Below are 24,199 nucleotides of genomic sequence, written 5' to 3' on the forward strand. Positions count from 1 at the left end.
GCCTGTGTGCTAGGATTGTGTAAGTGAATACTCTACTACCCTTGCAACCCAAAGTGACAAGGAATCTTATATAACTTTCTCACTGTCATGCTATACTTAGATTTTGAATATGGTTAACAGCTTCTCTTAATACCAGATGTCCTACTATTGTCAGCCTCCATTGAAATTGTGGTGATATTTCCTGTTGATTATCAGCAGCAAAACTGCTGAGATGAGGAATCTTCCTTGCTGGAGGACAGGTGGAAAGGAAATCCTGCCAATCTGCCACTGGGGAAAAAAATACAGAACTTTTCTCTCTCTTTTTTTTTTTTTTGTTATGTATCTATTTAACATAGACTGGAGACCAAATCAAGTTTTTCCTTAACTCACAAGGAGAAAGTGTCCTAAGACAGCAGCCTACAAGAAGGGGGAAAAAAAAAAAAAAAAAGTTGTTGACACTGACAGGGAAAAACACTGAATAGGTAAAATGCTTGAAAATACCACATGGCACTTCATCAGTCAGGACTGTCTTATGCTGTTATAAACAGATGTAACTGAATGATACTTTTTTTTTTTAAGCTGAAAAAAGCTCGAGTATTGCTGCTAGTGAATACCTATATAAATTATATACTCCAAAATTACTTCCAGGCTTGTTCTAGGAGAGAAAGTTGTCTGTCCCCATGTGCCACTTGACAAATGTCTCTCCTGTAAACAAACTCTTGAAGTCAGTTGATGTTTGGAAGCGTCTCCTTTGAAGAAAACTGCTGATTGAGTCAGCAGGGCAGAGGGGATGAGGAGAGGGCAGAAGAGGCTGGCCAGGGCCAGAGCATCTCCCTCCTGCTGCTCTCAGAGGAGGGATGCCCTGACTTTGGATGGGGCTGTCTGGGAAGCTTCAAAGGCAGCCAGGGAGAAGAACTGCCTCTCTCTTACTCAAAGACAAGCTGTTGATTTTCAGAGGAACTCCCAAAAGGGCATACACACACTTACCCCTTTGAAAAAATCAGGTCAAATTGTCTTCTTATTTATTACAAGTTAAAATAAAATGCATCCCTTCTTGGTTTCAAAAAGCTTTGGGTCACTCCAGCTAATTTGGCCTAGAAACCTAGTGATGAAAGGCTTTGCATGCCATTACCACTGCATTAGGGACTCCCAGGAGCTTCTCCATCCCCACCCTCCACTCTCTTGCTTTAATGGTGGAGTTTTCCTAAATCCTGACTCAAAGCAACCACTCCACCCAGAAACTGGGGTGGGAGTCAGCAGGGGCATGTGCTGCTGGGGCATGGAGCAGGCAAAACCAGGAAGTTTTGCACACTGTGGGGCCTTTCTCAAGGACAAATTCTGGGTTTAGGATTAAATTTGGTGCCTGCCTCTTGATGAATTTAACACCATCAATGAAACAGAAAGATCTTGTGTAAAAAAACTCAACAGGCAGGAATCTTGCTTAATTACATTTTCTACAGGCCAGTAAATGCCTATGAAAAACAGATGTGTAAAGAATTACTTCTTTTTAACAACTTCAGTAAATTATTATAAACTGTACTCTCTGTAATTGGCCCTGGACAGTGCCCAGATCATCCAAAATCCCTTTTCTTGTATTTTTGTTTGCAAATTTGCAAATTGCATTTTATAGTAGTGGGAAGACACTCCATCAGGCACAGAAAAATAATTACAATCTCTCTCAGGCAGTTAAAAGAACACGGTGCTGAGTCTTCCAACAGCCCCTGAGGGCCTCGCCCACAGACGCACAGGCTGTCATGTTCCACTGCACATGCACTGGGTGTGTTTGGGGGGATTCTCCCAGGGAGCTGCTGCTCTCAGGGCTCAAGCAGAGATGCTAATCAGCACTGTCAGGACCTTTCTGTAAGAGCTGTCACTCTTAAAAAGGGGGGTGTGATGGTAGCTTGTTTCCAAAATTATTATATTTACTGCAGATTGGAGTCCTGATACATCCCCCTGCCTCCCAGTTCCAGGAATAAAAGTCTTCATCATGTCTTTGTGCTTCACTTCTGCTTCGAGACTGTGCAGGTGGCAAGGAAAGCATGCGTGACTGCCTGGGAATCTCCTCCACATCAGAAATTATGACTCTTTAAACAAGAATCAAATTAGACAGCAGCCTCTTCAAAGCCAGGCTGGAAGAGGTCTCACCTCTGAAGTCATGTAAAGTCCCATTTTTGTTGCATGTAGGTTATATTAAAAAAAAGGAGAAAAGAGACCCCGCATCTTCCTGTGCCCCTGCTACAAATCCAGCATGCAGCATTTGGGTGGTTCCCACAGGCACTGTGGACCAGTTCTGTGCTCTGTTAACAAAGTAGATCACAGAACAGGCAATTGGAGCTTGCTGCCATCCTCCCTGTGCCAGCACTGAGGGGATGGCACAGCTTTGCAGCTATCTGGAGGTTTTACTGACAGCACAAACTGCAGCCTTTGCACTGCAGGGGCTGGAGGGCAGAATCCTTTGTGTCTGCTCTCCCTGCCCAGCCACAGGGCAACTGCAGCATGAAAATCACTGTTCAGCCCCTCTGATCTGGAGTCTGGGCCCCTCTTCCCTGTCCCAGCCATGGTAGTTCACAATGGAGCACCTTGCAGGTATCAGCCCCTTTTGAAGCAGGTGCTCAGCACCAGCCAAGGCCATGAAAGGTGCAGGAACCATCCTCATTCCTTGTCTGCCTGCTCTGGTCTGGTTGTTTCACACCTCTGATGGCTCCAGCTGCACAGACTCACTCATGGACAAGCCTGTGGTGATGCTCCATGCCCAAGGGCACAAGCCTGAAGGGATCATGTCCAGTTGTGGGTCAGGGAGAACCAATTCCACAGCCATGGCCACCCCATGGCACCCCTGTGCCTGTGGATGAGCTGTGGGCACAGTGAGAAGCACCAGAACAACCAACCTCAGCTCACCACCCATTGCCTCACTTAAGGTTTGTACCAGACTGAGTGTAACCTGGAGTGAAAACATGAAAAATTCATGCTGGCAAGGTGGGAGGGCAGGCATTTGACTTAAATTGAGGCTGGAGGAGGAAGGGTGTTTATTAAGTGCTTTTTAATCATTTGCACTTTGCTTTTTCTCAATAAACAAATCACTGATTAGGCATTTGTCTTGATTGGGTTGATAATTTAAGTAAAAAAATCCCCAAATTTAGGTTCTTTTGCCCATGACACCCTGGGGAAGGGGAATGATCATTTCAGTCTTCATCAACTTCAAAGAACATGACTAGCAGGCTGGGACACACTCTTCAGCAAATTTAGGTGCCAGACTCTACCAATTCTGTTAATGGATTTTTTACCCCTGAGGTTCACATTTCCTTATGTTCCTGTTTTGTCTTGTTGTCTGTTTGGGGTTTTTTTCAGAATAATGGCAAGGAGACAACTCCTCCACCTTATCTTCTCCTTGGTACCTGTCAAGTTCTTGCTTTTGAATTTGGAAGTAAACGAGGACTTTTTTAACAATGTACTTTTTCCTCTTTTCTCATTCTCACACCAAGTTCTATACCAATTTAACAGATGTTTTTCTCCAAACATCAAATTAATTCAAAAGTCTGCAATTCAAATTCTCAAAACTTGTCCAAGTTGTAAACAGCTTAAAACAGATCTGACAATAGAAGTTCTGAGCTGCTCTAAGCTGGGATGCTGGCTCCACATGCAATTACTAAATTAAAATTCAGGTTCCTCTGTAAACATTAAAGCTTCCCTGAATCCCAAAGCTTAAATAGTTCAGTTTTGGAGGTGTTTACAAATATTGAAAGTTTTCTAAAGCCTTTGGCTCTGGATGCCGTTTTTCACTAGTAATAAAAACGAGACTAGGCTCTAAAATTTTTCAGAATTTGGTTGCCAACACCATCATTCAAAGTTAATTCATTTTCAAACGTAATTCAGATGCTTTTTCACAGGCAGGACAAGACCAGCAGTTCAGTTCAGGGTGCACATACTTGAGATGTCAGGGAAAACAGCTGCTGAAAGAAGATATTTGCCATTAAACCTGGGGTTCAGCAGGAGTTATTCTGCAGCTAATAGAGAGCAGACCTCCAGTACTGCAGTCTGTCTGCACTGCCATTACCTGCCTCTATTTATCATAGCTCCACAGGCTGAAAATTCCTGAATCTGCAGAGCTGCTACAGCCTTGGGGACAAATGGATTCAGGTAGGGGCTGGGAGCTCATCTGGCCATGGAAAACCAATTAGCAGCAGGGCTTTGCTGGTATTGTTCTCTGTGGTCAGCAGAAGACCTTTCCCACAAGGAGCTTTGCAGCACACAGCTCCTTCAGGGAGCAGCAGGAAGGAACTTTCTTCCTCTGCCAGAAGGATCCTGCCTGCAGTGGGCTGGGGAAGTTTGCACTTAGAGCAGGTGGGCTAATTAGGAGTAATGAGGTGTATATGTGGCCTGAGGATGCGGTGCAGCCCATGGAGATATTCTGTTGTTATTCTGTGTTAAATCCTTCCAGGAACCTGGAGCTTTCTCTGCACTGCAAGGCCCAGCTGATGATCTCTGTACAAAGATCTGTTAATGCATCAGAGCTGTTTCTATTTCCCCAACTTTCCTGTGATGTAGCCCTGGGCTGGCTGTTTCCTCCTGCTGTGTCCTTCACATCCCACTTCTCCTGCCTTTTCTACCTGACCACTCAGAGCAACTTTGGTGTCCACATTATGGAAAACGGAGAGCACCTGTCAAAAGGGAAAAGCTTGGTGCATCCACATCTCTGCTTATGCAGAGCCTGACAAATTACTTCTGCAGGGAGATAAAATCTATGCACAGCTCCTGCCATCCCTCTCTGAAAAGACCTTCACAGCTGTGAGCACCAAAAGAAATAAATTGAAAGGATCTTTTGCAGCTATGGAGAATGTTGGTCCTATTTTATTTCCTCTCCATTCATCCATCCAGAGTGCTGATGTCCATGTGGCTGAGGAGCCCACTCCACCAGAGGAGCCTCCTTACCTAAAAAGTCTGGGTCTGGAGAGAAGCCTGAAGTATCCCCAGAAAAGTATAACCCTTGATGACAACAAACTGATTCCTAGAACATTGATATCTGGAGTATAGACACATTTTTCTACACTCCTTTCAAAGTAAAGTTCCCCAACTACATTTGGGTAAGTGTTTCATAAAGGAGAAAACCAACACATGGTATCAGATAGCCATCACAGCATCTCCCATGGTTTTTAAGGTCACTTAGAAGCTTATTAAAAGTGATAAATAATAAAAACTCGGATCCAGCATTCTGTAGATTTCAGAATCTTTGAAAGCAGAGTAACACATTGCTCAGCTGGCCAGTCAATATTGCTTAAGCATTTACACTTGTTACCAAAATACCCTTCTCTGCCTCTTGCTGGAGCCTAAGGGAGAGATATAAGATCTACAGAACTGACAGGAAAATGAGATTTTCAAGAGATTTCAACAGAGGTCTTTACTCATGGCTATTCCTTTCTTTTTCTAAATGCATTATTTTAGTCCATTTGTGCCATCTTAAATATTCCTGTTTGACTGACCTACCTTGGAATGCACTTTTTCATCCAAGTAATTCCGTGCTAGTATCTGACTCAAGAAATATTATTTCTAATGTGAGGAGGGGTTAAATGGGAAAGAAAGCAAAGAGGCATCAGAGCCCCTCAGGTTCTTCTGTTCCCTGCAAGGATGGCTCCTCTGCACGAGCTGGCAGCTGCAAACAGCTGCTCACTCCTGATAGCCTGTGCTGCTGAAAATGACTGGAAAACAGGCATTTCTCCCTCAGCAAGGAAAGAAATCTTGCAGTTGGCATTTTATTTTGCTGCAGTTTGGGACAAAATAGTTCTGTAAAATAGAGCTGGTGGCACAGAAAATGGGAAAGGAATTAGGTGTGGGAGCAGCAGAAAACTTTGATTTATTGCGGCACACTTCAACTTAGGACCATGATAATGAGAGCAGATAGGAGGATAATTTTTGCAAATATATGCTGTCCTTATAAAACCAAAACTTTTAGTTTGCTTTGACAGAACTTCTATTTCCACCCTAGCAATTATGATCCTCAACCAGGGTATGGGGTTAAGGAATGGATGAGATAGCTTCCAGACCTGGCCAACTAAATGCAATTTAAATATTAGTAAAATTCATTTTGTGGCTACAAATCCAATGACAGTCTTGCTGTTCTACACTATTTGTATTTACAAAGAATGGGGGACAGAAGGTTTTGGCTCTTCACATCTTCCCTCTCCTGATTCCAACCTCAGCACGGCAGACCTGTGTGCTTGGTGCCCACATCTCCATAGGCACACACCGATAGTGTGGTTTTTGATCTGTTGGCTGTGGTGATTTAGCCTTAGTCCTCCTTGTCCCAGCAAATTAAACTGCCAGAGATGGCCAGTGAGGTGTGTCAGTGTGGAAAAAGGAAACATCAGGGTTTCAGTGTGAAACTGGGGCTCACACACCAGGCTGCAGGTGGGCAGGAGCTGGAGGTGTTCCCTTTCTTTTAGGGAGCTTTTAGGTCCCATAACAGCCACATTGGTGAGGCAATGGTCACTACAGAAAAGCTGTATAAACACAATACCTTACCAGCATCCCAAGGAGACAGATTACATAAATTGACTCAAAAATTAGGTGTTTTACATTTTATTGTACTGGTTTTGCCCTATTCTTCCTATGGCCAGGCACCAGGGCAATGCATGAATGAGAAAGGACCACAAAGAAAACCCCACAGTGCCTTGGGTGCCCTCAAGTCTGATATTTCACACTGAACTCTGACTTCATTTGAGCTTGGGCAGTGGGGCTGCCATCCTCACCTTCCATCTTCTGCACAGGGTAATGCCAAGCTGCTCTGCTTCCTCCCAGGTAAGAACCTTGAATTAAATGGGATGTCAAAGGCAGTGGGATAAACACCTGCAGGCTGAAGGATCTTCATCCCAGATGTCCCCTGCCCCACCACAAACAGAAGCCATGAGCTAGCAAGATGTGCCAGGAGAAATCAGATCCCAACCAGCCTCTGATAATGAAAACCTCTGGAGAAATATGACTGCTCCATTACCCTCCTGAGCACCCAGCTATGTGCTCTGCCTGGGAAAAGCCCAGTTCCTAAGAGCTGCTGACAGGTGGGGCATCAGTGACTCCCACCAGCTTCACAGGACATTCACAGAAACAAATTCTGGCCATTTCCAGAGAGGAAATGCCAGTCAAATGCACAGATGGCACTGTCCTTGAGGCAAACCAAGAGGTCCACTGGGCATCCTTCCTCAGAGCCTCATCTCTCTGTACCCAACATGGTTATCCTGCTATTCTCTGCATTCCTCATTTACTATCTCCCTGGTTCCAGGGGTTGCTGCTGTTTGATGTCTTTTATCTCAGATGTGGCTTTGATGTATTTTAGAGCAAACAGAAATACAGAAGAGGCCAGAGGAAAACTAAGATTGGGCAAACCCAAAGGAACTTGGCTGTATTTGATAACTGCTCAAACTATTTATTTTGGGTTCCAAAATAAACCCCCAGATTGAGTTCAGAGACCTTTGCCCTGTATTTTAAACCAGGAATTTTTTCTTCCAGAGAGTCAATTTTTCCTTTTGTCATTGAGGAAATATGTTATCCTATCTAAAAGGAGGCTTGCAGGCTGATGCTAAAGTGTGTTTTCTCTGTAAAATATAGATTTTTTTCTTTTCTTTTCTGTATAAAGTCTTCCTGCTGAAACATTCTTCTTGGATTTTTCCACTCTCTCCAGTTATTTTCTTCCTTTGTCCTTCCCCTTTCTCTTCCACCTCCCTTCACACACCCCAAGCAATGTGCAAACAGTGTAATGAACATGAGCAGAATTCCACTCAAGGATGGTTGTCTTGGTGTGTGGTTATCTGGAAAAAAAATCCCCTTTCTCCTAGCAAAATAGAGAAACCATGTTATAACCACTATCAGGAAAAACATAATACATGATCACTCTCATAAATCATAGCAGAAGGGCAAGCGAAGGGTCCAGTTTTCTCTTTTGAAATGTGTTCTCAATTGAAATATCTACTTTTTAACCTAAGCACAGCTTAACTGTAGCTGCTTTAGAGAGTTTAGAGCTCTTCTTTGCCACCTACTTGGAGAGTTAGGACAATTCAATACAGTAAGGAGAAGGAAAAAATGAAAAAATAGTTAATTGCTTTAAAACAAACAAACAAACAAACAAAACCCAAAAACCAAAATAAAACAAAACAAAACTAACAACTTGTCAGACTGCAGAGAAATCTTCTTTTGGACCCTGGGCTTAGGATCCAGCACTTGTGAGGAGCCCTGTTTGGTATCATGGATAGAAAACCTTTCTCTCCCCTGCTGCAAGGTGAGGAGCTGCTCCCTGCCAGCTGCACACCACGGAACAGAAAACCCCTGAGGTCACTGCAGGCACAGAGGCACAGAGCAGCTGATGTAGCCATAAATCCACAGCAGAATTACAGCACCTTTTTTGCTGGTGGGTACCCTCTGTTCATCCCAGTGCTACAGGTGTGTTCCTGGCAGCTGGAAAAGAGCAAGAAATCACCCAAACCTCCAGATTATCCATCTTCTCTTGCAGAGGTGCACAAGGACATCTGAGCAAGTTAAGATGAATTACCTGAAGGTTTGAAGTGAAAGCATATTAGTTAAACTGCACTAAACTCCCGTGAAGATGCTCTTATTTTCTGCCTCCTGTAATCAGTTTAAATGATATATTAAGGAGCATTGCCACTAATTAATCTGAAAATTATGTGACCTGGAAATCAAAGCCACTTTATATTCTTGGATATGAAGATATTAATCTGAATTTAATTAATTTATTTCTTTTAAAGCTTTCATTTATTCCCATTTCAGTGTTGCTGCTTCAAAGCTGTATCTCTGAAGTGTGATGCATCCAAACAATTTCACAGTGCTCCTGCATTTTGGTTATTGGAATAAGTTTAAGGAGAAGGGGAAATAATAAAGAGGTGGAAGATGTGTTGGGCAACACAGTCAAAGAAGTTACTTATGGAAAGAATACACCCGAGTGTAACAGACAAAATGTCCACAGAAATTATTATTATAAATGTCCACAGATAAGTACAGATGTACTTATCTGGAACCATTGTGGGGATTTTTGGATGAAGTGGGTTTATTCCACTGCTTATCTACCATGTGGGGAGAGTTGATAATGCTGGTGCAAAGCATGGTTCAAGGCTGTGGCTCTGCACATTTCTGCCTTCTGTCCCACTAAAGAGTCACAGTGGTGACCAGGAGAAGCAGTAATCACCCCATTCCAGGGCTGGAACATGATCCTTGTGAATGAACTGTGACACTGCTGGGTATTCCACATGAGGGAACACTTCAGCACTGCCAGACCATGCCCTGGAGACAGCAAAAAATCCAACCTCAGACTGCAAAAATTTGATCTCCCAGAACAGAGATCAAGAACATGTGGAGAGAGTATCAAAATGAGAATGGCTCTCAGAGATAACTTCTGTTATCTTCCTGTTTGTCCCCAGCAGTTTAAGAAGGAGCCAAATTGATATCTTTCGTAATATTTTGAAAATAAAACCGGAAGAATAATGGAAAACTTCAGAAACTATTTGCTTGGGTATTTAAATGAGCTCAGTCCAGCCATATCCACCCTCTCATCTGTTAGCTCTCTGCAAACACTCTAACAATGAGTTTTACTGGCAGGGTTGTTTGTAGAGAGCTAATTTCAGAGTGGCACACATATTTGCAAATACCTACTTGTCAGTTTGCTTATGCATGTATCTGTCATAGAAATATTTGCATATTCATCCAAATAAAGAGATAGGAAAACACTGTGTGACTTGCCTGTCCAGCCAAAACTAATGAACCTGGGGCTCGTTGTTAGTAGAGGATTTTAACATCATCTAGAAATCTGTGGTGAATAAAAATTAATATGATTAGTTTCAAGCATATTAAACATGCTGTTGAAGGCAGTTTGCAGGGAAGAGTCACTCAGCAGCTGGAGGCTTTCTGTCTCCTCCACTCAAGTGTCTGGGGCACTGGGGATATTTGGGTTCCTGATCAGTTATTCTGCATGCAACAAGGCTGAACACTGGACACGTTGTTCATTGTGGATTATTCCCCTAATGCTTCTCAAAAATGAATAATTTTAACAGTCATAAGAAGGGGAAGGGAGAGGGAGCAGTGACTAATAATTTGAATGAAATGGATCATCATATTTATTTGCATGAGAGATTGGATATGGAAATCCACCAGCATCTCTGATGGTGCTTGTGCTGTGGCACTGCAAAGAACTATCCATAAACCTGCTCATTTAGTGAGCATGAAGCATCCATCCTTCTGATTAATTGTGATGGGAAAGAGGGGCATGAAAGTCAATGACTGAGCTCCCTTTCCACTCAGGATTCTCTCAGTGTCAAGTCTGGGCTGTGGGATCAAAATGGATAAAATTTTTTACTTGTTTTCATCTTGCTTATACTTATTTAAATAAACACATTGAAAGCACAAGAGAAATATGAGGAAGAGGGATATTACTTGATGTACTGCAGGACAAAAATTTAACAGCATTCTAATAGACTGAAAAGGATTACATAAATACATGAAAATTTAATATGTAGGTATCTGTTACATGCAACACTTTGGGTGCCAGAATAAGAAAGTTTGTGACCTTCAAAACTGCCAGAAGGAGGCAGAAGGGCAAAGTGAAGGCTCTGTCTTTCCCCTTTTCTAAAGTTCTTTCTATCAACTTGTCCTATTAGTCTTGGGGAAGTTGATGGCACAGCTAAAGGAACCTCCTCTCTGGTCCCCTATTTGTAAATACAGGATTTAAATGCTGCCATTACACTGAGAGAATAGCACTATTCCATTGAATTACTTCCTTAGCCAACAAAACAATAATTAAGTTAATCTTTTCACCCAGAGAGTCAATGTAGAAGATACCTAAAGCCTTCTTTCTTTTTGGCAGAACATGTTCCTGATAGAAAATTCTGTTTTAATGAAATTGTACATTTGTATGCGCTTGTGTTGATTTTTATCAGATTTTCCAAGGGAAAAATAAAGAACTTAGCACTTTGACAATGTCAAAATATTCAGTTTGATTTTGTATGAATATTTTGGTCTTTCAGAGTTTGAAATGACATTTCAGTTTGCAAATACACTCAGGAGATAATTATAACACTAAAATTAAATTAAAAACCAAGAGACAGTTTAATTTTTGTTACAAGAGAACATTTTGATAGCCCCATAGCAATATTTTTTTCTCGATTTCAGGGAAAGTTCTAAAGTCTTAATTTCCCCAAGATTGTCAAAGGTCTGCTGTGATGATGAATGTTCCTCAGAGATACACAACTTGTTTCGTGCAAATGATGCCCCTCAGGTGCAAGACAATCTAGGTTCACACACATGTCAGTACCAAGTACCCATGGAAAAGAGCAGCAGCCCCAGCTTGTGCCCCAGAATTTGGGCTTTGAAAGGCTGGAGGTTTTTCAGTGATTCATGGAAGGATACCAGCATTTGATTCCAGACCTGCTGAGATGTGACTGTATCCTCATTCAGAGGAAGAGACTCTGGAGCCACTGGAGCTTTGTGAGACTTTTCTTTCCATCCTTTGCCCTGCTGCCTCTGAGACTTTCCCACTGATTTATTACCAGAGGAGCAGCCCCTGGCTCTCTGCAGACCATGCTGCTTTCACAGCAATCAGTTCTGCAGTGTGCTGTGTCTGAAACCCAACTTCCTTGGATCAGATGCATCTTCTGTACTGCATGAATTTTAACTTGAAAGGGAGTTTATCCTAAGAAGAGAACACTTGAAATATGCCCTGGGTTAGTTAAATTCATGATCTGGATCTGCTCCACAAGGTGAGAGTCACTGCTCTGAACTGTATTACTGCACTAGGCAAGCGTCACAGCTGAAGTATTTGTTCCTGCATCTATTCTTAAATAAATCTCCATGTTGTGGCGGAGCAGAGAATGCCAGACAGTTGAAATCATTATTTTATCATTTGGCAAAAGCACAAAGTTGGAAGGGAATGAATCCAAAATGATCTTATTTTAAAATCCAAATTAATTTTGCAAGTAATTTGGGGTCTTAATATATTCAGTACTCATTCAGTACATAAGTATTGTGTGTGTGTGCATATATCATCTAGAAATTGGAAAAGAACCAGCAATAACATGTTCCTTATGACCTGCCCAAAATTTTAAGGCTCTTAAATGTTAGTGCAATGTCCATTCTGATAGCCATGGTAACATCTATTTATGCTGATCCTCAGCAGCAGATCTGGGGGTGTTCTATTGCAGAAGGCAGGGGTGAATTCAAGATGAACACAATGGACCCTTTTCTGTTCTCTCTGCCTGCCTTATTTGTCCTTAAATCACCTGACTGTTGTCTCTGAAGCCAGAATTTCAGGGTAACCAATGGCCATTGCAAAAAGCCTCTGGAGCTCACTCTGTGTGGGACCACACGTGTGTGTGCATGGGGAGAGATGGCAGAACACTCAGAATTCACCAGACTCAGCAATCCTCAGTATTAACCATGTCTAATTGGAAACATTTCATTCATCTTTGATCTTAATAGCTTTTTGAAGGTAGCAGCCCAAATGCCTACTGTCAGAGCATGGGCTTTAGGTCCAGGATTGAGTAGGATAAATCTGTGTCTCAGCAGCCTTTGATTTTTAATGTCTCTGACTTAATAGAAGCACCCTCATCCACCCACTTCCTTGTACTGCTCTAGCCCCAGTGTTCCTTTTGAATCCCAGTAACTTAAGAAGAATGAAAGCTGCAAAGAAGAGGGGATGGAGAATGTGTGTTTTTAATTAAAAGTGTCCATAAGCATTAAAATCTTCATTTGAAAAAAAATAAAAAGTCCTAGAGCTATAATTCTGAGATCACTGTAGTAAGGGAAAGGCAAAATCTCAAATATTAAAATATTCTCTTCCCATTTTCCTCACTCTAATAATAGTCAAGTGTACTGAAAGTCTACAGGGATGTCCATCTGCAAAACAGAATTATGCAGCCTCCCGGTGGAAACTTATTATTCAGAAAATCTGGATTCAACTGCTCATCTGTTTTCTTAGACACTATTACAAGTAACTCAGCTGGATCCATCACTGTGTTGGAACTGATGGGATGTGCCTGATTGCAGCACCTTCCATGTGGGATTGGAAGTTTAGGTTCAGCTTACCCACCCGTAGAGAGTTTCTTTTTTCTTGCTGCAAGACACATCAGGAATTATTTGAAAAGCAAACACAAAACAGCAACAACAGCCATAAAACCCCTCTGAAATCAGACACTTTGATCTAAGTGCCTAGACTGTTAAGAAGATAATCTCCTAGAACAAAGGGAACAAAAGAAATCTTTATGAAATTAAATGTTTGTTTTCCAGAAATGACAAAGGGAGGGAAGGTTGATCTCTCAGCTTCTAGCAAGGACATTTTTACTCCTGGGGAAATGCTGATTGTCCTAAGGGTCTCTGTAACTCTTTAAACTATGATATCTGTCCTGAGAAATTTTGGTTCAGTGGGTGACTCTTGGTAAACTTGTGTTCTCCACAGGGACCTCATGATTAAGGCAGGTTTCTAACATTTCATAATTTCAATGCCATTGCCATCAGCAGACTCTTGCTCCCTCAGGCCAAAAAAATCCACCAATTTCTAAGCACAGTAAAATTCAGCTCAGTTAGTTTGTCACACTGCCCTGTCAATAGTTGTTACCATTCTTGGTGGGCTGTGTAAGAATTAGCATTCCACAATTATTATGCTGGAATTTAAAAGGGAGAACCTTGTTTCATGAATTTTTGGGGGAGAAGACTATCATAATTTGAGGCTGGTGGTAAAGAAATGTCTTCTGAGAAATGGAAGAAATAAAATCTTTCTTCAGGGTAAGGAGACTGGTTATTTTGCAGAGTTTAATGTTATTTAACCGAGTTTAATACTATTTTACCCAAGCAGTGAAATGACAAATGAGGAATGCATTGCTCCCATCTCTGCCCTCTCATTTCAAACTCCTTTCTTAGTCCTTCTGAAAGAATTAAAGACTGGTGCTCTTAAGGAATGTTGGTTGTAGCACCTCCTAGTATTTGGTTTTTTCTACCTAAAATGGACATCTAAGAGCCTGGAGCACAGGAATAGGAATGCATTTCACAAAACACAGATAGATGCCTTAAACCAGGCTAAAAAGGGAAGTTGCTGATAGCAACAGGAAATATAATAGAACCCAGTTTAATATATCACCTTTCAAATTCTGGATATCCCAAAGAGCTTTACAAAGTAATAAGTTAGGAAAAGGTAGCAGTGGCATAGCAACTCCATAAATAAATACTGTGGCTATTATTCAGTTTAGCAATAACTCATGCTTTTTAGACATTAAGAGCTAGATTTAGCCTAGTTTTCCACCAGCCAACATCCAGGCCTGGGGTCTCTCAGGGAGAATTTTAAGCCTCAGAAGACAGATGCACTAAATAAAGAAATTGCATTTTCCAGAAAGAATATGATCCAAAGAGTTACTGGAGTTGGTGAAAAAATGAGTAGTCTCATATTTGAATCAGCTCATGGTTTTGAGAAACAAATGAGATCTCTGAGCATAATTGGAACTGAAAGATTACATGTGCCTATGAACAGATGGCACCTTGTGGAAGCAGTTACCTCACTGGTCCTTAATGGACCCCTTATTTCAAGAGGTAATGGAGACACTATGTTAGCTTTCATCTCCATGAATAATAATTCTAAATTTAGTCTTGACTGTGTGAAGGCTTGTGGAGTTAATAAATTGCCTGTCAAATCTCCTGTGAGAATGGGAGGCAGACAGGAGGGAGCCAGGACTGAACTGGGAAAGGCCGTGCTGGGCCCTGATGGAGCCCACGCCTCCCTGTCAGGGCCCTGAAACCTGGGGCTCGCTTTCTCTGCTGGAACACTGACAGATAAATGCTGCTGTGACACTTCTGGGCAGAAAAACACACCTCAGATGCTGTCTGCATTAGGTTCAAGCTGTTCATGGCTCAGCTGTTTGTGGTCATACACAAACCCTCTGGCCTGTCTGAGTGAATCCATCCATCCCAGATAATGCCATGAAGCTGAGAGGGCCTCACCAAAAGCTGCATCAGCCCTGCCGTTGTCCTTTGAGCTGTGCTTAGTGGTACACCCAGTTTGTGTCATCATTGTGACAATTTGCTTCCTGCAGTGTGAATTCTGTGTCCTGGAAGGCCTGACTGCAGGCTGTGCTCAGAGAACAAGAGCCATCTGCAGGTTGTCCAGCCTCCTCCTTCTCTGTGAGCTCAGGGGTTTGTGCACCCTTCCTGCTCCCCTCCAGACTGAGGGAATCACCCCTCGGTTTCTCCATAAACCTGGTGCCATATGGTCCTAGCACTGCAATGCCAAACACACAAAACTCCGGGAGATTTTCTCTGTGAAGAGAAGGAACAGAACAGAAGGAAGCTGCACAAAAGGTCCTGTTAGAACTGGGGTTTCTGCATCGCTTTAGGGACAAACATCTAAATAAACGATAGAGGAACTTCAGAGCTTTTGTGCACTGAGGAGCTGTGTGTGAAGACAAGGCCGGTCCCAGAGGTCTGTGGGTGCATCTGTGTGTCTGTGATGGATCCCCACAGGGAGCAGAGGCCAGGGTGGTCCCGTGGGCTCCCTGCAGGGATGGGGGAGGATTTGGCAGGCTGAGGGTACTGATGGGCTCCTGGGATGTCTCACCAGCAAAAGCAGCAGTGATGGTTGTTGTGGTGCTGAACTGGAGAGCTGGAATGGATGGCAGCTGTCCTGGAGCAATGGCAAGGGGAAGAGAAGAGCAGAGGCAATGAGAAGGTGAAGGTGGCTGCCACTGTTTTTTTGTTACTTCTAGGGATTAAAAATAAAACATACTTCAATTAGAGCCTCTGCATACCGGCCCTTCAGCTCAATCCTGCTGCAACACTGCAGTGTGCCTTTAAGGGACTCATTTAGAAAGTTTGGGGATTTAAGAATCGTTTAGAAATCCCAGGGTTTCCTGAGGCAGCAGAAGTCTCCCAGGGCACCATCATTCATATCCTCCCCCTAATTGGCTCCTCTGTCAGCTTAGCTTCCTCTGTTTTCCAAATCCCCTCCACAATCTCAAGATCACTGGCAAGGTAGGAGCATCACAGAAGGTGTGCTTGTCCCCCTAATTTATGAAAAACAAAATTGTCACTTCTCTGCAACATGATAAGGGAGCTAAAATGCAAGAGGTTAGAAAGGAATTGAGGGCATCCCCTGCCTTTTCCAGTCTGCTGCACTGAAGAGCTGGAATCCATTACCCAGCACACCTACAATATCTCACATTCCCACACAGATTAATTTTAGGTTGGTCGGCTCATTGCCTTTACACCTTGTGTGCAAGTGTAAAACTTGATCTACAGTGTTTGAATTTAAACAGTCTGTACTGCCAGTTTTTGCAAGAGTGCTGATAGGCATGGAGGATTGTCAACAAGCAGGCACATTGCTTTTATTTCCAATCCAAATACAGCATCCTTCCTGATTCCCTCCTCTTAACCTTTCAGTATGGTGGTTTCTTTTTTTTTTTTCTTTCATTATGGCATGCTGCCAATATTGTGTGGAGATTTGATTTCTATTTCAGACTCCAAAAGGGAATTCCTGAGATGCTGGAGAGGAGGATGAATTAAAAACCCACAGGTGTAAGATGGGGTATATTGAGTCGACTGGAGGCTGATTCTATTTGATGAAAAATCTGGAGGTTTTATTTAGTTCCAGAATAAATACCAAAGACCTCTTGAATGTGAAAGCCAAACTGAATGGAGCCACAGTGGGTAGGTTTTAACATGGTCTAGTGCCCCATCTGGATAAAGAATGTGTCAACCCAGGCAGCTCTAAATCAGCAACTACAACTCCTGTAATTGCAGACCTGAACCTGAGCCACACTGCTCCTTGAATATAAACTGCTCTGGATCCAGGCTCTTCCCTTGGGGCAGGGGTTCACTGCAAGCCAAGGGCAGCCCAGGGAGGCAGGGCCAGCTGTCCCAAGGCTGCAGAGGGGCACTGGAGTGTGCCAGGTTTAAAATCAAAGTGTGGCTGTGTCCTGGAAGCTGGACATCTCTACAGGTACTTCATTTTTCACTAGATTACACATGAGGACTGCATCATCTGGAGGCATTCATCCAGTTTGTTTCTTTCATCCTGTCTGAGTGAAAATCAGCTTAAGGCCCCAAAGAAGTATTCCAGCCAGGGAAAAGAGGTCCTTTTCCCTCTGCACTGCACTTGCTCTCATTGGCTTCAGGGCATTTAAAAGCAAAGCAGAGAATCCAAGCCTCAGTCTCCTCATGGTTGGGCAGGACATCAATGAAAAAAAAAAAAAAAAAAACAACTCTAATTTCTTCCTCTTTGCTGGCTGCAAGGCAGATTGTGACTTTTGTTCTGGGGTATTCCATGACAGACTCATCAGTGAGCTGCCTGAAGTGCATGTCTCAGCTGCCCTTGTGGGACCTGGAAGTCACCAAGTGGGAAGGTGTCCTGGCTCTAGGTGGTGCAAGATAAGGGGCATGCTGGTCTGTAGACACTGCTGTCACAGCAGTTTACTGCAGCAATAGCTAAATTAGTTTTCAACTAACTGGTCTGGGATTTAGTAGGAAGAGCAATTAAGGAGGAAGGAGTTTAGCAGTGTGAATGATCCCTCTCTACTGCTGCGACCTGACATTACCCCTACCCAAGTTATTAAAAACACAGCAACCCCTAGGAGTCCCCCAGGCTTTCACAGACACCTGCAGTACATCTGTTCCCTACATTTAGGAATGTCTACTATGAAAAGAACTCTGGTTCCCAACAGAAGCAGCACGGACAAACTCACAGCTTTGTTAGCTGTGCACAGAGGAGGGCAGGGGACTTTATTTCCTGAGCAAGTTTTCCATCATCTTTCCTTCCCAACCCCTGCTGCTGTGCCTCCTAATGCCTGTGATCATTAGCCATGAAAATGGCACCTATTTTTCTCCTTCTCCACAGTGCCCAAAGTACATTTGGACTCCAGCCAAGGGGAGCAGCAATTCCGTGGACACGCAGCACTGCCTTAAGAGTATATTCACAAGTGCATGTTAATGCAATTACAAGCCCAAATGAAGCTTTTTTCCCCTTCACAAAGATTTCCAGCCCTGCCATCCTAAATCAGCAGCCCAGTAATTTTTGATAAAACAAAGAGCTTCTTTAATAGGAAGATGCATTTTTATTTCTTTTATTATTCTGTCCCTTCAATTGGATGTGTGATGCTAAATGTCTTCAAACAGCCATTTAGCCACCCACAGAGAGAAAGTAGGTTTACAAATCTCCTTGTTGCATAGTTTTGCCTTGTGTGCTCCCCAGAGTATTGCCATTTTGTTTGTTTACCTGCTTGGAGAAATGGATGGATCCAATTTGCAACCCCAACAAAACTGAATAGAAGTTCATTCTCCCCCTGCCCCACTGGTTTTACAGTCTGGTTTGGTAGAGATAAAAAATAAAAAATCAAAAAATCAATGAGAGTTAGAAGATACAGTGCACAGAGGGAAAATGCCAGAGGAGTTCTTTTATTGCAAGAGTGAACCTGGAAAGGAGGATACATTTCTTGTGAGTAAAGGAAAATAAATGAGGATGACAGGAGCAATGAAATGTCTACGTAACATGACCCTAAGGAAATGCTGAATAAGCTGAGATTTCAGATCTGAAGATATATAGAGGAACATTACAACAGCAGTTGTCCTTTCAGAGGCAGGGAGCAGTCCTCTCCCAATAGTCACACCAGGAACAGCTGGAATTGATGGGCTAACACTGGAGCAAGGCAGATTTAAGACAGAGATTAGGAGAACAGGGACTGCAGAGGTGAACATAGCAATGACAGAAGCCTGGAGGCCACCCTGGGGAAGGCAGAGAGACCCCACCATGGCCACCCTGGATACAAATTCACACATTTGCCAGGCATGGGAGCAATCTCATTTTGGGCTGGGGGAAACTCCTAACATTTCCTCCTGCTTTGATAGGAATGTCTCACTGAAATGATTCATTTTTTGTCTCCTTGGGGAAAGAAGCCCCTGTGAGGCTGCCTGTGCTCTGCAGATGCAGCTGCACCCTCCTTCACACACCTCTTCCAATGCCACCCTTTCTGCTTGTGCCCTGACACTTTCTGCCTCTGCCATTTATCATCCAGAGTTAAAAATTCAGGGGTTGGTTTTGATTATCTTATTACCATGGTGACCAGGATGACTCTCATGCTCATCTGCGCATGGCAGGATGCTCAAACCTTTCCTTCAGTGCAAGCCAGGAGAATTCTTCTCTGTTTTCCTCCTCCAAACTCAGAGCCACCTCTGTGCAGGAGCTGCTGATGCTGCAAAATGCAGTTTTCTATTAAAACACCAGGTTTTTAGGGAGAACCCCAGTCAGGATCTGAATGGATAGGTTGTCCTCTATGGAAACATGTAACCCTAAACAGGGCTAAAGCAAAGAGTTTTGTTAAAGTACAGCAAAGACCAAAAAAATATAACTTAAAAAAAAAAAGGATGACAGAAATATTAATGAAAAATAATCCGGAATGGACTAAGATCTGGGAGATGGGTAGGACTTGAGAAACAGCCTCCAAGCAGAGCTCGGAGCAAAGGCTTTAAGATCTGGCTTTCCTCATTTCATTATTGTTAATAGAATCTCCCATGTCCAAATGTAAGACTAATTTAAGTCTTACTTAAATATGCCTTCAGTAATTTTTATGCATTTGAATCTTATTTAATCTTCCTTAAGTCTTTTTGTCACTTCCTTTGAAAGGAAGATGAGTGTAATTAAGGGAACTGTCAACTTTATTCGAGTCTTAAGAATGTTTGTGGTAGCTTTGAAAGATTTGGTCATTATTGCAGACTAAAATCTAGTAGATTAAATGTTGGTGTTTCTTAAGGACATGTCAGTCCACCACTTCAAATGCTTTCATTGTGCTCAAGTACATTTGGACTGATCTCAAGGCTTTGTTATGATAAGGAATACTAACATTTTAATTATAGCTGCATTCAGGAAAGATCTTTTATTTAATACTTCCTATTTTTTTTTTTTTTACTCCTCCAGACTAAGCCATGAAAAATAGACAATTCCTCCAAATGGTTTCACCTAGGATAACACTGGCACCCTCTCCAAAAAATGAGGATGGCTGTTCATGTGTGGACAGGGATGCACAGAGAAGCATCCTCCTTTTCTAGGGTGACACCTCTGAGATTTATGCTGCTTATGCTCCAGGTAAATTCATCCAACCAGCTGCATATGGGAGTGGCTCTGGAGGTGAGAGCAGCCCTCAGGATTGCAATAATCCATCCCCAAACAGGGGCACAGAGCCTCACAAGGAGGCACAGCATAGCCCTGCATCTGCTACGACAGTTTGGATGCTGTGGGAGGTGCTGAGGTCTGGGTCCTCAACTCCCCTCACCCCTCACATCAGAAAACTGTCAGATTTATGTTGTGGGGTTGAAATTGTGGCTTCTCCTGTGCTCTCTGGAAGGCTGCTGGCTCTGCTGCAGTGTCATTGTGCCATTCTGCCAAAAGGGCAGAAGTGTATTTTCATGGACAAGTAGGTGCCAGTCTAAACAAGATGTTTCAACAGATGCAGGTGGTAAAAGAAAACTTCCTTTTTTCCAACAGCAGCTTGTTTCACCCAGTTTTACAGGAGAATTGGGAAGAAAGTAATGGAGATCAGTGCAAAAGGCACAGCTGAGAGCTGCTGTTACTGACCCTCTGATGGGGAATTTGCTCCCACAAGCTGCCTTCACAGCCTGGGAAGTTCCCGTGGCTGCATTCCCAGGTTCCTGTTGTCCTGCTCGTGGAGGAAACGGGGAATAAATCCCCAGCTCCTCAGGGATGCCCTTTCCTTTCTGGTGGGCTCATTTCTGCCTCTATCACCTGCTAACATTTGTCATTTTCAGCTTTAGCCAAGCAAATTTCAATCCTCTCTTGTTTACTTTTGATTGCTTTGTCTTTAATGTAGCATACAAGGATTTTATGTGCTTCTGTTTCATCAATGTAATTCTTTTGTTGCTATGGCAATCAGCTTCAATTTTCTTTCGTTCTGGCAATTGTGTTTTTATAGTCTCCTGCTCTCAAAGAGATAAGCTGCCTTGTATATCACACAGACACTAAGTATTTTCTCTATATAGACACAGCCAACCTTTGCTTTAAGACTCTGTTGTTGTTATTTGAGAGAGTAGTTTACTCCTGCTGATGATGACATTTTTATTCTTTTCTGTGGGGTCTGTTTCAAATTGGAGGTTTGCTCAAATTTAATCATCTGTTCTACTACTGAGGACATGGATGGGTGTAAGAGTTGCACTCCTGCAGGCACTTGGAGTCTGTGGAAAGAACACATTCAAGCCCTGGACCTGACAACAGAGATGAGCACAGTGGTTTCAGCAGATCAAGAATCACCATAAATTAGACCTGATTCATTTAACATGTTGAGAATAACAACAGGAAAATAAAAAGTCTTGTGGAAAATTTACCAGTATGTCTGAAAGCTGAATTTTCAAAAATATTATGGAAAAATATTTATGGGCACTCCATCACTTTTGGTCACATAAAGAAACACTGGGGTTTCAGGCTATGCCTTGCCATGGATAACAGGGAGTGCTGACAGGGGTGCTGCTGGACAAACCCTGCCATGGGAGGAAGCCAGCAGCAAGGCCAGACAAGTCCACTACCACTGGATGGTCCCATTAGATAATCCTTAGATAACCCGCTGTCATCAGCTCTGGGTGTCTGAGAAAGCATCCACCTTGAAATAAAAAATACCTGAATTTATTGGGTTTAAATAGGTAAAGCAAAAGCTGTGCACACATGCAAAGCAAAACAAGGAATCCATTGACCACTTCCCTTGGGCAGGCAGGTGTTCAGCATTCCCAGGCAAGCTGGGCTCCATCCCATGGAGCCATCACTCTCAATGTCCTCCCTTTTCTACTTTTTTCCCCCAGCTTTATACTCTGAGCATGGCAGCACATGGCCTGGGGTATCCCTGGGCTCAGTTGGGGTCAGCTCTCCTGGTTGTGTCCCCTCCCAGCTCCCCGTGCACCCCCAGCCTCCTGAACTGGGGTGAGGAGCAGAAAAGGTCTGGGCTCTGTGTTAGCCCTGCCTGACCATCATGGAAACATCCCTGAATTATCACAAATCCAAAACACACCAGCTACTATGAACAAAATCCACCCCTTCCCAACCAAAACCAGCATGTGTCATATAAAAATATGTGTACCAAGACCCACGTCCTGTCCCAGGATGAAAGAGGGGGAATCCAAGCACAAAGAAATTAAAAGCTACACTAAGGTCACTTAGGGAAAATGTTGCAGGGATAGAAATTAAATTGAGATCTCCCATGTCCCAACCATCCCAAGTCAAATATAAAAATGGCTAATCAGCACATTTTTTTTGCAACCTGCTGATGCATTTGAAAATCAGTGCCTATTTTTTTCCTCCCCTCAGAAAGCTTGTGCTGTTCATTGTTAAGCTCTGGAAATGCTCCATGCTAAAGTTATCAAGTCTGTCATCTCTTCAGCACAGTAAAACCAGCCTCCTCACTATCCTCTCTCCCAGGCAGAGGGTGGAGAAAGAGACAGAATTAACAAGGACTCATTCTGCCAACATGCCGAGATATGTGCATTTGTTTGGCCATATGGCTTTGTGATCATCCCTAATGAACATTGGGCAGCACTAAAGTGGGATGGTGTACAAAGGACCAGAAGCTGAGGAATCACCCCCTTCCCCCTGCAGCTCCCCTGGGGCACAGGGAGGTCCTTCCCTGCTGCCAGCCCTGACTCCCACAGTCCCAAACCACTGCAGATTTCATGGCATGACAAAGTGCACACCAAAATCAGCTCTGGCTGCATTGGTCCCACTGCCAGCAATTCAGAGTGACAGGGGTTTATTATTTGATAAGCCACAGTCATAATAAGCCAGAAGATGGCTGTTTATTGGAATGAAATCCATTATAAATGACACGGAAGCATTTTTTTTTCCCCCAACAAAAAAACTTGCTGCCCAGATGCAGGGAATAAATCCTGCTGTCCCTGGGGAGGAGATTTGCCTCAAACAATCAGGCTCCCCAGGATCACCAGTCAGAAGCAGTTAATGTTCAGGCGGCACTGCTGTGTGTGCCTGCTCCAGAAGAATATTCCACATTGCTTTGGAAAAGAAGGGGCTGCACCAGATGGCAAATAATTAGAAATGGAGCACTGAGAAGCTGATTGAAGATGTAAGTGAATAGTATTTCATAGGTTTGGCAGATTTTTTTTATTTTAACTACATTTTTGGGCTTTGCAAAGTAGCTGCATTCTTCAACACCCAGGGACAGTGGAGATGTTGGCCACTCTCTCAGACAGCACCTGAAATAGCTGACATTGTTTAACAGCAAAGAGAACTGGACACTTTCAGACTCTGAGTTTCACCCCACTCTAAGACAGGAACCTGAATCCAACACTTGTAGATTCCAAATGGATTTATGCAGCTACTAATGTGTTCCAACCCAGGAACATACTTTCCATGCTGAGAATACAAAAATGTTCAGGGTCCCATAGCTAATGGTCCCACATGTTAGAATTATTTAGGGTAATCTGTTTGACTGTTCTTGCTGTAGAGTTCTGGGTAAGGTACCTGTAATATTTAGAGAAAGAACTTCTTCATGCATACACTGGGGAACAATTTAGATTTCAAGGGATTTGCATATTTCTGCATACCAGACAGCTCAGGAATGTATCCCAGGTGGAAATGGAGAATCAGAGCTCCCTGGCCATGAACACATGCAGTGTGAGGATATCTGGAGTTTTGGGAAAGGCTGATTTTCTCTTTTCAGGAAACTCACAGCCATCACTATCCACTGCTAATTTTATTCACATGGAGTGAGTAAATGAGTAAATGAGTGACCATCATTTCAGTGATGTCCTCTCATTTTAGTGATTCAATCACAAGTGGCTGAGCTTCCATCTGTTCAAGTGAAATAATGACAGAACTCTAAGATACAAACTTACTTCCTACTCCTCCCCCAAAAAATTATTCGTAAAAGTGGCTCAGTGCTTCAGGAAAGGGAACATTTCATTAGTATTTATTTTCTACCTAATATAAGTTCATGAAAAAAAAGGGAAGATTCAATAACTGGTACATCATGACTGTCGTGGGATGAAATATTATCCTATTGTCCTGAAAATGCAGGTACAGCTTATTTCTCACTGGATAATGATTGTGCCTTAGTTCAACCTAGCACCAGCTTCTGAACTTGGTAGGAACTTTAATTACTAGTTGCAAGTCTTGTTTGAAAGTTTGCCTTGTTCTCTTCTTCATTGCTCCTGTCACAAATAGCAATTGTCAGGTTTGGAACTAATTGTT

Source organism: Zonotrichia albicollis, chromosome 15 (genome assembly GCF_047830755.1).
Source record: "Zonotrichia albicollis isolate bZonAlb1 chromosome 15, bZonAlb1.hap1, whole genome shotgun sequence".
Classification (NCBI taxonomy): Eukaryota; Metazoa; Chordata; class Aves; order Passeriformes; family Passerellidae; genus Zonotrichia; species Zonotrichia albicollis.